The sequence below is a fragment of the Lutra lutra genome, chromosome 3 (genome assembly GCF_902655055.1).
Source record: "Lutra lutra chromosome 3, mLutLut1.2, whole genome shotgun sequence".
Classification (NCBI taxonomy): domain Eukaryota; kingdom Metazoa; phylum Chordata; class Mammalia; order Carnivora; family Mustelidae; genus Lutra; species Lutra lutra.
The window spans coordinates 192,759,697-192,772,845 of record NC_062280.1 but is presented as its reverse complement, the minus strand read 5'-3'; the positions used below and the strand labels follow the sequence as shown (position 1 = coordinate 192,772,845).

The 13,149-nt window shown below is 38.2% G+C and overlaps 1 long non-coding RNA gene across 1 annotated transcript in view; it reads right to left on the bottom strand.

Annotated features, from left to right (window-relative positions):
- Positions 1–12,385: 12,385 nt before the first annotated feature.
- The window catches only part of LOC125094811 (uncharacterized), a 79,377-nt gene continuing 78,613 nt past the window's right edge, over positions 12,386–13,149 (bottom strand). The window contains exon 3 of the long non-coding RNA XR_007125708.1: positions 12,386–12,772. This is a non-coding gene — a long non-coding RNA (uncharacterized LOC125094811). The remainder of the gene's footprint in view (positions 12,773–13,149) is intronic.

The window sequence follows — 13,149 nt, the reverse complement described above, 5'->3', positions numbered from 1 at the left end:
TGGCAGAGCCTGCCTGCTCCAAGTTCCTTATTTCTCAGTTGTACTCCTCCCATTGAAGAATGCTGTAGACCTTGAGAAGGCCTGAACCTGGCCTCCGGTCCTGACACTATCCAACCACTGAGGCTGGGTCTGGGAGATTCCCCAGCCCTGGCGTAAAATAGGGAGAACCCAATCCGTCAATTGTGGTTCCGTAATAGCCAATGCTGAATCCATGTGGCATTTCCACGGGCAACGCTCAAGCCTCTCCGATCTTGTTTAAGCTACAGATGTTAACAGGATGAGAGCTTGAGGAGGTTGGACCATGGAATACTAGACAATGACCGGAACACCTTACAGACCAGAGCAACTCAAAGGCCTGCCTCAGTAAATGGGTAATTTGTTCTGAAACAGAAAACATAAAGCATGCAGGGCAGACAAAACAAAACAGTAACTTCCACATGAGGTTTATGAGAAAAAGTACATTTTAAAAGTCCAGGGAATTCCCAGAACCTCAGATAAGAACAAACAATCTGCCAATATGTTTCAAAGGCAGTGGATTTAAAAAAAAAAAAAAATGTTAAGTCTAGGTTGAGAGGCAAATTTTGACTCTAGATGCCAAAAGTAATTGTAACACAATATGGGATAAACATTGAGACGTTCCCAGAAGCAATTTTACATACACAGGGTGGTCATTTCCAATCATGTAGATGGAATGACAACGAAAAACGGCTGTAAGAAATGAGAATATAAAGTATCGAGAGCAAGAGATTTTAGTATTCTCAGATGTGGATGGTTACATGGAATTTTTTTAAGAAAAGCAGTTTTCTTATTTATATTAAAATTGTCTTTCAGCTGAATCAAACAAAATAAAGACAAGAGTAATATATTTATGAAACTCCATAACAAAGAAATAGCTACTTGTCTTCCAGGTTAGAATCTGAATGCTCTAACTGTTAATGGAAAATCCATTATGGCATTTGGAGAGAACGCATTTTGTTAAAATAAATAAGAGTATTTCCCATCTCACTGACATCGCTCTCTCAGACTCCAGAAATTTTGCAAGTATCAACAGTGGCACGTTATAAGCTGACATATCATTAAGTCACAAAGAGATGAAGGAGAAACAAATACTTATCAGAGTGGCCAGACTTAGAGCTAAGTGTTCTCTCCATCATATCTTATTAAATTGAAACTCCAGTCTTAGATACATACAAAGGAAAAATGTTTAAAAAGAAGAAAACTCAGAACTAAATATTCATGGTTGCACCCAATTAAACTGTGGTGTTCGGTTGCAAATCTGATTCTAACTGGAGAGGAATTCACATCGCCCAAGGTGATGGGTAGAATGTAGTCTGGGTTATCTTCCTGGATTTCTCAAAGTGATACTACTCGACTCGACAAAAAATATTTTCAGCACCTACCACATGCCAGACATTGTTCTAAGGTGTGGGGACACGTCAACACACTAAAAAGAAAAAAAAGAAAAGAGAAAAAAAAAAAACAAAAAAACAAGTGTTGGAACCAAGAAGAAAGTTTTGTTCTAATAGATATACATTACATAAGGTATAGGTTTTCTGATATCTTTGGGGAGAGACAAAACATTTTGCTCATGGTTTTTTGTTTTTGTTTTTGTTCTTTTTTAAATTAACATTCCTAAAGCTTCTGGAAGGAAAGAAATCAGACCGAGCAGTAGTGTGGTTACATTAACAATACTATGGTTAAACCTCCAAGCATGGTGATATGTCACCACACTTAGGAGCACTACTGTTCCGGTAAAACAGAGGATTCCTTACTGACTTCAATGTGTGATGGAGTCAGAGTGTAGGATGCTCTTCAGTGTGTGCTACATTCCCCCTTCTCCTTGACTAACACAAGGCAAATCACTCCAGATCTCTAGAACCTCGTTTCTCCAGCTGTAACATAAGATAATATACCTCTTCCTGGTTTGGGTGAGAGAATTAAATAAAGCTCAAACAGAGAGAGCTCTGGGCTTAGTACAAACCAGTTGTAAGCTTCAACAAATACTGTCACGACATGAACCAGGCCATGACCTCTATCCAGTGTAGTTTTCTTAAAAGTCAACATCTGTGCAATACGATGAATGCTTAATACTTAATAAAGTACCCTTAACTGTATTGGCCATGCTAGAGGACAGAAAATGTAATAGAAATATTTGGTGTGTGTATACACACACACACACAGACACACACACACACAGACACACACACATTAAAGGGAAGAAAATAATGTATGTTCTGCACATCCCCAGTTCCTAATGCTCCCCATTATCTTGCTTGTCCTGTATTATTGCTGCATTTCACAGAAGATGAAACGAAGGATCAGAGTGGTTGATTACATGGCCATGGCCACAGAGCCCTTAAATGGTTATATGCAAACCGTAATCCTCGTCTTTTTATTCTGACACCTAGGTGCTTCCAGCTCTACCATGCTTCTCTCATTATACTTAATAATATTCAGTTCTGTATTTTCCCCCTATATTCATAATTGAAAATTTTTTCCACATATTCTAAAACTTCCCAATGCCTCCATCTAAAAGCATGAAGCCTCTCTGTGAAAACTGTTTATGTTCCCAGGAGTCCTTTGTTGGCCAAGAATCCCTAAATCTTCACTCCATTTGGGGGAGGGGGAAGCCATCTCTGAGACTGACAGAAGTTCAGGATGAGAAGAGCTTTCCTCCTTCTCTAAACAGTTTAGAGCCACAGCCTCAATGTGACCCATCTGTGATGATCTGGGGCCAGTCAGTGGATGAATAAGTGAATGAATCAATGAGTGAACCGGATGTGATTAGTTGAGGAATTACTGATCAGCAATTATTCCAGATACTTAAGTTCCCCTGCTGTTCACCCCGTTGTTCTTTTCTTAGTCTATCCCCAAGGTGCATCAACAGAGATTCTATTTAAAGCACATTAAGTAAAGACTGATAAATGAATGCACTTTCAAATGTGTCCTTATTTCAATGACTCTAATGTACCATAAATACTTGTAAGCATATATTTTGTACATTGAATTGTAATTCAAGCAAGATTTGGACCTTGAGAGTCACCCGATTTGCTTTAAGAACCACCATAATTCTTTCACTTCCAAGTCGGTCATTTACAAAGTAACCCACACACTCCACTGTTTGTGTGCATGGGATTTACCTTGGCTACCTAGAGAAGGACGCAAACATAACCTTCCTTGCCAGAGGGCCATAGGTCCTCTCAGTCCTCTGAATACATATATCCACCAGCCTCACATAGGAAGTCTCCAAGATCTTCTGAACATCGTTATTTTACCCATTCTGTTTATAATCAATTTCAGTTTTTAATTTCATTTTGAAGTTGTAGTTAATCAAAGGATATTCTACTTTTAGTACCACATTTTCATTTCCTTCCAGGCAACACTGTAATAATTGGAGTTTCAGCAACTTAGTCCTCATTAAATGCCCATTAGAAACACCTTCTCCTCTGTATGTTTTGGATGATAACTTGTACTTCTGATCCCGTTTGCCTTTTTTATAGTACTCACAATTTTTCACTGATAATCATACATTGGTTCCTTTTCATATGAAAGTTGAATTTTTATTTTTCTTTTTTCGTTTTCCTTGTCAACATTCCAGATTAAGTTTTATGTAAATGCTTCTTGGAAAAAACATAAATATTATACCAAAATCCAAAAGTCGGAAAAGTTGTATTTCTTTTTTTTTCTTTTTTTTTTTTTAAAGATTTTATTTATTTATTTGACAGAGAGAGATCACAAGCAGATGGAGAGGCAGGCAGAGAGAGAGAGAGAGAGAGGGAAGCAGGATCTCTGCCGAGCAGAGAACCCGATGCGGGACTCGATCCCAGGACCCTGAGATCATGACCTGAGCCGAAGACAGCGGCTTAACCCACTGAGCCACCCAGGCACCCAGTTGTATTTCAATAAAATGGTACTAATATATCTAATATTCCAATTCACTTTTACTAGGCTTCTAGGCAAGCTAGGGGGAAAAAATGACTCAAAATTACCATAATCTATATAGTTTAAAATATTAATGATTAATTTAGCCCAAAGGTCAACTTTCTAACAGAAAATACTTGATCATTCTTAATAAAATATTTAAAGAGTAAAAAAATACCTGGAATAAAACATTTCAAAAGAATTTGTGATGTTTAAGGCAATCAGCATGCTCTTTTCCTTGGGGGTCAATATTCAGAAAAAAGCAGTTCATGTGATTTTATTGACAGCACAGTGATACTTGGCAGGTTAGATATTTTTCCCCTTTTTAAATTTTTAGAAATTTAGTGTTGAAGACCTGCCAGATTGGCAGCACTGGAAACCTAAGTCACTTTGTGGAACTGGCTCTCCTATCACTGTGCTCCTCAGTTTAGGGAGTAGATTTTATGGGGACTTTTTTTCCTCCTTTAATTACTTTCCCCCTATAGCACAGACATTAATGAATCAGAGAAACCACTGGAAAAGTGATTGACCCATTCTGTCCCCCATGAGAAATTACACTGACTTCTTAGTCTTACAGGAGAGGAATGTGAACAGAGAAAAGGAATACTTGAGGCCAGGGAAAATGAGAAAAAGGAAAGAGAGGAACAGTTATAGATCATGTAGTCTTGGTTGTTAATATCATTTAATAGGTTGTCTGCGTGGTTTCTAACCCCATCTGAGTGAGACACAGGAAATACCTGAGTTTCACAGAAGATCCTGCTTATTCCCATATGCAGAACTCCAGAAACTTCAACTCCAGTGGTTAAAGGAGGTTTGGGCAGAAATAGGACTCAGAGCTAATGTCTGCATCCTTTGTAACACATGCTTCCCAGGTGATCATCTGTTCTTCCAGGGACAAGAAACTTTGTATCCCCTAAGGAAGCTCCTTGGAGAGATAGATATTCTTTTCACTGGAGTTAAAATGTCTCTTCTTCCTAACTTAGACTCTAAGTGGGGTGCCGGTCACTGGACCTAATGCTGTCCCTTGCGTTCTGTTCCTCAGAAACATATGTTGGGTTTTAGACTCTTCCTCTTTCTAGTCAAGTCAAAGTTAATCAAAGAAAACCATCAGTCTCATAGACTATCAGTACTTCTGTCTCTAGACTTGTTTCCAAATGAACCCAAGCTACAAGACAGGTCTTCATTTTGCTCTTAGAGGTTTGGAGTTTGTTTTGAAACTGAGGAACCCATTTTTATTTGCTTATTCTTTATTCCAGAAGTGTGCATCACTATGTTTTCAAGTGTCCTTTAAATATCTTTCATCCTGGGGAACATTTATAGACCATTTCCAAAGTATAGATAAAATACATCTGTGGTTACTGGGATATTATTTTTAAAAATGCAAAATCCTGGTTTCACGAGAAAATGAGAAATTTTCAATTTACATTTTTAAACACATAAAACACCAAAATAATTTTGCCCTAAGTGCTGATCATAACAAAACACGCTACAGTCCTTGGTCTAAACCGAAAAGCCCCTTTCTGAGATGCAAACGGGCAATATCACACAGAAACCACCTCGGATGACTTTTTCTTCTAAACATACAGTCAAACCAAAATAAGCACATACATTAGCTAAATAGAAAATTAACGGAAACCATTGAAAATGGGCTTCTGTTTGCACTTAGGGAATTACCCAGAAATGCAGGACACATAACCAATTAAAGGCTTATTTTCTGATGTCTAAACTGTTAACATATTCACTATTTATAAAAAATGTCATAGTCCATAAACTACAGCAAAATGATATGTGTGACAGTTGCACCTTTTTGCCCTATAATACATGTTGTTGAAGACTAAAAAATTTACAAGAGTGACAAACATTAAGGAATTCTGCATGTCATAAATAGTGAATCACCCTTTTTAGAACCAATGCCAAAAGAGAACTGTGACAGGGAATAAGAGATTAGAAAGGTACATCTAGAGAATGTCTACAATAGGTTCTCTTTGCCTATGGACGCAGACTCCAGGAGAAGCCCATCGATTCCAGACTAAAATTCCTAAATGCCTTCTAGCAGCCTCTGAAATTTACACTGCCCATGAAAGACACTTGGCATCGCAGATTCTCTTTCTCTATGGCCCACATGACCTACCCTCTTGGAAAACAAAGTGAATGTTGAAAGGGAAGTAGTCTGAATAGGAGACGTAGTTTCTGCAGCTTCTTTGGGTTATGGCACTTAATCTCTCCTTCCTCCCAAGGATCTACGCAGATGTCTGAAATGCCTCCTCCCGGGGCAGCAGGCCTCCATCTCCACCAGCCAGTGCTCCAAAGGAGGTGGCCTTGGGCAGGTTTTCCAAGCACGTGTGAAGAGAAACCCCTGCACTGGAGAACCCACAAACCGTAGTGTTGGTCTGCCACTTTGCAGGAGCAGGAAGACCAGAAGGAACACACAGACGCCAACACTCCTTTTTACAATAAAGCAGGTCAAGTTCATTTAGCTTAAAAGGAAGTTTGTGGTTAAATGTGACCATTTACTTTTCTTGACGTCCTCGGATCCTCTGACCCAGTTGTTTCAAGAAAAATGCTGAACGAAGTGAAGGTAAAATATCTTCCTGCTTTCACCAGTTTGCCCCTGTTCTAAAACCGTGGGAGGGAAAATTGGTGTGCATTATTTTCATGTATTGTATATTTTCAATGTATTGGATAAATTCATGTTATGAGGGAGACCTTCAAGTTAATAGGATAATATAATCGTTTTTCAGGGTACTACTCCTCTTTGGAATATTCAGAATATGAACCATCTACAAGGGGATGTTTTTACAGTGCAGTTTGATATAGATAGAACGCCTTCTCTAAAGATGAAAAATCATAATTAAAAATGCAATCTATGTGCTGCTTTAAAACATTTTCTAGTAAGGAAGCTAATTCAGACTTACAGATAAGAGATGAGTAAAAATAACTTCCTATCTGCTGAAGACCTCTGGGAGAAAACCACTTTACTTCCCTCTCTACATGGGTAGTATTTTCACTAAAAAAAAAAAAAAAAACAGTTCCGTGTCTTTTCCCTACAACCACATATACTAACAGGCAAGTAGAAATACCATAGATACAAGTCAAGGAGGAAGAAAAATCTACTGAGGGCTTATCAGAGGCATTTTAATATGACCCCAGTACAGATGACTCACCAAGAACAGATCAAAATCTTGTCCGGAAAAAGAAAAATAAGCAAGACAATGCTTAGAAATAAGATAAAAACAAACATGGAAGAAGTAGAGAAATTAGTTTCCACAAAAATCCAATAAACCCCCCAATATCCGTAAATCTTGCTTCATTTGAAGGTCTTGCTTGCTTGTCATGCAGAAGCTGCTTACGAGGTAAGGGATATTGACTATTAGTCCAATATGCCAAGCATTTTTTTCCTAAATTGGATCTTTCTAAATTTCCATCACAAATGAAACCAGCATACCTACAGTTAGAATTTACTTCTAATAGGAAGTGGAGTTTTGTATTCTTTTTTAGTGACTCTGTAAATCATACAAAATTCAATGTCATGTAAACAAAGCAAATTTATTCCCAAGGAACAGATTATAAAATATGACAGTGTCCTTTGGGAGGCCACTTACCTGATTTAGACAACTTTACCATAGTCTTTACATCACTGTACCTTATAACCTTCCCTTAAGTACTTTAGTTTATTTTTAAATAACCATCTGTTTTTCAAGTAACCAAGTGAACCTAACCTGATCATATGGAAGCTATTGACTTATACAGCCAGTAAATATTACACAGACCAAAGAAGAGTAGAAGTTTATGACAAATGGCATTGTGTTTCCTTTTAGATGTATTATAATACACCAAAATGATTGCCAGTACCATACTTTAAACGACACAATTGAGTCTTTTCTAAAATAATATTTTGACAACATTGATATACATATGTATAGATAGATAGATATCAAATGCATCATGAGGTAAATTGATTTTATTTGAGTTTGTAGACTACCTCTTCCTTAACAATTAAAAAAAGGGAAAAAACACTCTGTCAAAATTAAGAACTCAGAGAAGGGAAAAAAAAAAAACATGGAAAATGCATTTGAATTAATGGTATTTAAAAAAAGAGAGAGATATCTAGTAAGTAAGTCCAGACTGGATTTAGAAATTTGCTCTGGAGGAACTGTGTAGATGATCATCAAATGCCTGAACCGTAACTAGAAAGTTTACAGCTTGGATCAATTATGAGTAATTGATTCTCTCAGTTGCGTTGGCCAATATGTGTGTGAACTCATTATCCATAACATAAATAGAATGATGTCTGTCTCTAATATAGACTAAAAGCAGCTACTTAGACAGGGACACTTGAATGAACTATGCATGTGCATGTTGGTACAGGGAAAGTGTCTTACAAGATACTCAGCTTTTTAACAGATCCGACTGATTTCCTTTTTCTTTCTTTCTTTCTTTCTTTTTTTTTTTTTTTTTTTTTTTTTTTTGGTCCCAGCAATATGGAGAGGGGGTTGGGCACCACAGCTGAACCCTAGCAACGTGTTTGCTGGAGAACTGACAAGACAACTTGGCCAAAGGGCTGCATCCCACTCTCTTGGCCTTTCCCAAATTCCCAAATTCATTTCTCTCTCTCCCAGAGAGATTCACCAAGCAGCTAGAGATCATGCTTAATAGTCTTCTGATAGAAGGAAAAGATTGTATTTAATGGATTTAAATATCCTTTCCCTATCATGCTTAGCATTTCCCAATTGAGGAACTTAATTGGTTTGCAAAGGTACAGATTGGGGAAAGAAGGGTGCTCTGGATTTTATATGTAGTCCTTTCCTGCCCCCTACTGGAAAACATGAGCCTGGCAGCCTAAGAATTCTAATTGTAAGGTATTTTCTGATTGATTTTTCCTATACATCAGCTCACAAACCCGTATCTACTTCAAGAGGAAATGAAAGGTAGTAGAAAGGTGTAGAAAAGCTTTAATATCATTAGCTATGCATTTTATTGAAAAAATAATGAATTTCAGAAATTCAATTTGTTAAAAGAAAAAAAAAAAACCTCGGGAGCACAAAAGTCAATTTTCCAATTGCATAGTAAGAGTAAATCCACCATATCAAGTTGAACATTGGTGGAATTCTTTGTAAATAGAGCTTAAGGGGAGCTTAACATTCAGCAGGATTTGTGGAAGATTATAGAGGAAGTATGTTTTCTGTTTTTAAATATTATTCATGACTTCTTGGGCACCAAGAAAAATAATTCCATTAGAAAGGGTATTTCAATAATATCTTTATTTTTGAAAGCACACTCGCCATTTTTCTTCAGAACTATTTTTCGCCACGAAGCACCTAGGGCTTCTGGATCCCTTTTTGATCATTTTTCTTTCAGGAGTGAATTATTAATGTCTTCTTTTATTAGGGTGATGACCATCCACTATTTCTTGAGTATGCTTTTTAGTTTTCATGTTTCAAGACCTCTGAACATTTTTTTTTTTAAGATTTTATTTATTATTTATTTTGACAGAGAGAGATCACAAGTAGACAGAGAGGCAGGCAGGCGGGGAGAGAGAGAGAGAGAGAGAGAGAAGCAGGCTCCCTGTCGAGCAGAGAGCCCGATGCGGGACTTGATCCCAGGACCCTGAGATCATGACCTGAGCCGAAGGCAGCGGCTTAACCCACTGAGCCACCCAGGCGCCCCAAGACCTCTGAACATTTTTATACAAATACAGCTAATCAAAAATTGAAATCTGCACCATGATTTACGTTCTCCCTAGACCAGCATTCTTTTTTCATCAAATTCCAGTGATTGTGAGGTTGATAATAAGTATGAGCAGTCGTCAAACACAGAAGAGTTCACTCTCCCAAGGTAGCTCCTGGGATGCGCCTCTCTGACTTTTTATGCCTCTTTAGGTCTTTCAGACAACACTGGTTCCCTCCTGGGTGTCAGGGACCTTTGCAAAGACTTCTCAGTCGTAAACAACACAGAGCTTTTTACTCAGTGACCTTATCGTTTCAAATGACAGGTCACTTCCACGGTGTAGAAAATGTCTTCCTGCACTCATATCCAGCAGGCAATGGCTCACACGGGCAGGCGAGAGCACCCCATGAAGAGAAGGGACCCTTCCCTTCGGGCAGCTATCCTTTGACCCTGAATGTCTTCAAAGGCCAGTTCTTAGCGTGATACCAAGACAAGGGTTGTGCCCCAGAGGCACCAAGTGGACACAGCTCCCCGTTCCCCAGACCTTCATGGCAGCCTCTCGACCCTTGGCTTCAGTGGAGGGGGGGGTTCCCGTCTCCTGGGGGGTGAGCATTGCATGGATTCCTCTTCTGCTCACCATTCTTCACGCAATCCTTTTAGAGCAAAGAAGGAGCTAACCAGGTGAGACAGAGGAGGACTAGTATCTGTGATAATAGTCTTTGAAACCCAAATTGCAAACACGACTCCAAGGCAGAACCTATCCCTTCCTAGTAATAGGCATCTCTAAGGAGGCAGGAAGAGGGCAGAAATTCAAAGGTTTAGTTTCACAGAATGCCTGAGAAGGATCTTGAACCTTTTAGAGCTAAATCATTCTTTCAGTTATGGGCACCAGAGATGCTTCCCCTGAAAATCACCTGCTCTATAAATAGCAAAAGACAAATCTCTGGGCTGACTTTGCTGTGACCTGTACAAAATGAGCATCTTCCAACAAATTTCCCAGCAAACAAGGATGCATATTACCTAACATGGGGTAATAAAACCTCCCCACTCCTTCACAGTGGTAAGGGCTGGAAACTGGGGACACTCAGAAAGTAAACGTCTCAAGTTGAACCCACATGGGACAACCTGGGTGGCTCAGATATGTAAGTGTCTGCCTTTGGCTCAGGTCATGATCTCTGGGTCCTGGGATCGAGCCCCAAGTCCCGAGTCTGGCTCCCAGCTCAACAGGAAGTCTGCTTCTCCATTTCCCTCTGCCTCTCCTCCTGCTCATGCTCTCTCGCTCTCTCTCTCTCTGTATCTGTCTCAAATGAATAAAAATCTTTAAAAAAAATTGAAACCACATATGAATAAACTCAGCTCATTGATTACTCTGCGTAATAACCTGCTTCAGAAGAAAGAGGGTCTGTTATAAACCAATTTGAAAAGCACCAAAAAACCAGTCTTGTCTCAAAAATGTATGTTCCGTTCTAACTCCACCTTAATATTATTACATCTTTGTCAAAAGCCTGTCTTTTTTTTTCAATGAAATAATGACAGTGATGTAACATCATGTTTCCTTTGGTTTGCTTTTGTCTTGGCTTCCGGATAATTTAGCGCAAAAACTTTGTCCCTGATGGTGGTTAATTCTCCTAGTGCAGGAATTTTGATGCAAATACTATTTTTATTCCTTGAGTGAAGCATTGTGCAGTTCCTGGCACATAGTAATTGCTCAATAAACACCATTTTCCTACTTGCCTTCATTGTAGACATTGAGCAAGGTAAGTAACCTTTCTTAGTCTGGGTTTCTTTATAAGTAAAATAAAAATATGAATAGCATATATTACAAAGTGTTGTTGAAAAGATTTAATGAGCTAATACCTGGAAAGTGCCTGCAAACTTTTTGAAGAGTAAAGTAAGTAGCGATGTCATTGCTGCTTTTGTTACACTACTAAATTTCTTCGTGCTAATGATGGTATTGTATATTTGTCTTATAATCTGCTGCAAATCCATCAAAGAGGGAAATTAAATAATATGTAGAAACATATCTAAGGCAAACAAGTTCAAAAGAACATCTAATGATGTGCAATAATCATAAAGAAGAAAACCTGCCATTATTGGAAGACTTTTTGAGCTTTCAGAAAAAAAATAGTACAAGTCTATTTCAAATTATGCGGTGGCCATCAGAAACTTTTAAGACCACAAATGGGTCTATTTTATTGCCTGAAGACACCTAGAAGAAATTTCTGCAGGAGGACACTCCTGGGAGATCCTGGGAAGGTAGAAAGATGGTCTGAGACATTTGGCTGTACATTCACATCCAGTGGCCAGTAGAAAAAGAGGCATTTCTAGATGTCTCCCTCCACTGCTTTGGAACATCAGCTACAGAAAACACATAAGGAGTGAGTCGTCTTAGACTCAGCAAGTCTGAGACCTAGCAAGACTTCAATGTTACTGCTTCACTTGTCACCAAATTAGTCAATGATGCTATGAATGAATAAGTACATGTATTGATGTATCACTTCCTCAAGGCTACTTTCACTTTTTCTTCCTATGTCTTTGCTCATTTTGTGTTATTTTTCACACTGCTGGAGACAATAGTCAAAATTCCTGGTTTCATTGGATCTGCAACTGAGTGTCATTGGAAAACCAGAAGACTATCTGAAAACAAGAAAACAGATGGGTGTATCCTAAAATCAGTCTAAATAGTTGAAGGGTTTCTTCCTTCCCCAAACCTCATCCAGCCCTCCATGTAGGGTTTTATAGAGGATTCTTGTGGTTCCTTCCTATGACGGTTATGTGAAGAAACACATAAGTAAGTAAGAACAGAATAAATGAAAGGAAAAACCAGGAGTAACAGGAAGGAAATAAATTAAAAGGACCTTTTCAAATTTGTATTTTGCATCTGAAATGCCATGGTTCTTCCCTTGGTCTCTGGACCTTTGCCATCAATCAGACCCTTACTGGCTTTACCCTCTAGCTTCTGGTTCTTTTTCCTTCGTGACTCCAATGCTCCCACCCATTCGTTAACACGAGCTATTTACAAATATTAACTAAAATTCAGAGAAATGGGTAATTAATGAAAGACAAACAACTCCTGTCTTCATTTACTAACTCATCATTTCATCTTAAAGAAAGAGCTATATTGCCATGACTTCTAGATGATTCTTTCCTCCTTGAGAGAATCAGTGTTGTGGTTAAGCCGTTCCTTTAAAAAAAATAATAAAATAACTATGGCTTATTTCAAAAATAAAATATGAATAACTGAAATGAATTTTGATTTCTTTTGACTGCACAAATTATTTTGAAAGCTAACAGCTCTGCACATTTTAAAATAGATTCAATCATTCAAACTCAATCACAAATTTTCTACCCCATAATAATTTCTAATCATTTCACAGTGCACACACACCCGCATCTAAATGCCTTCTTCCACATGTCAAAATAAAATTCATATCTATTACCACACCTCTGAACCATCAAATCATTCAAAATGAAGATCATAAAATGAAGATATATGGAAATGATGTGTAATGCCACAGTGGAATGTATTCTGCAGAGGTGAGCTATCCAAACTCTAAAATT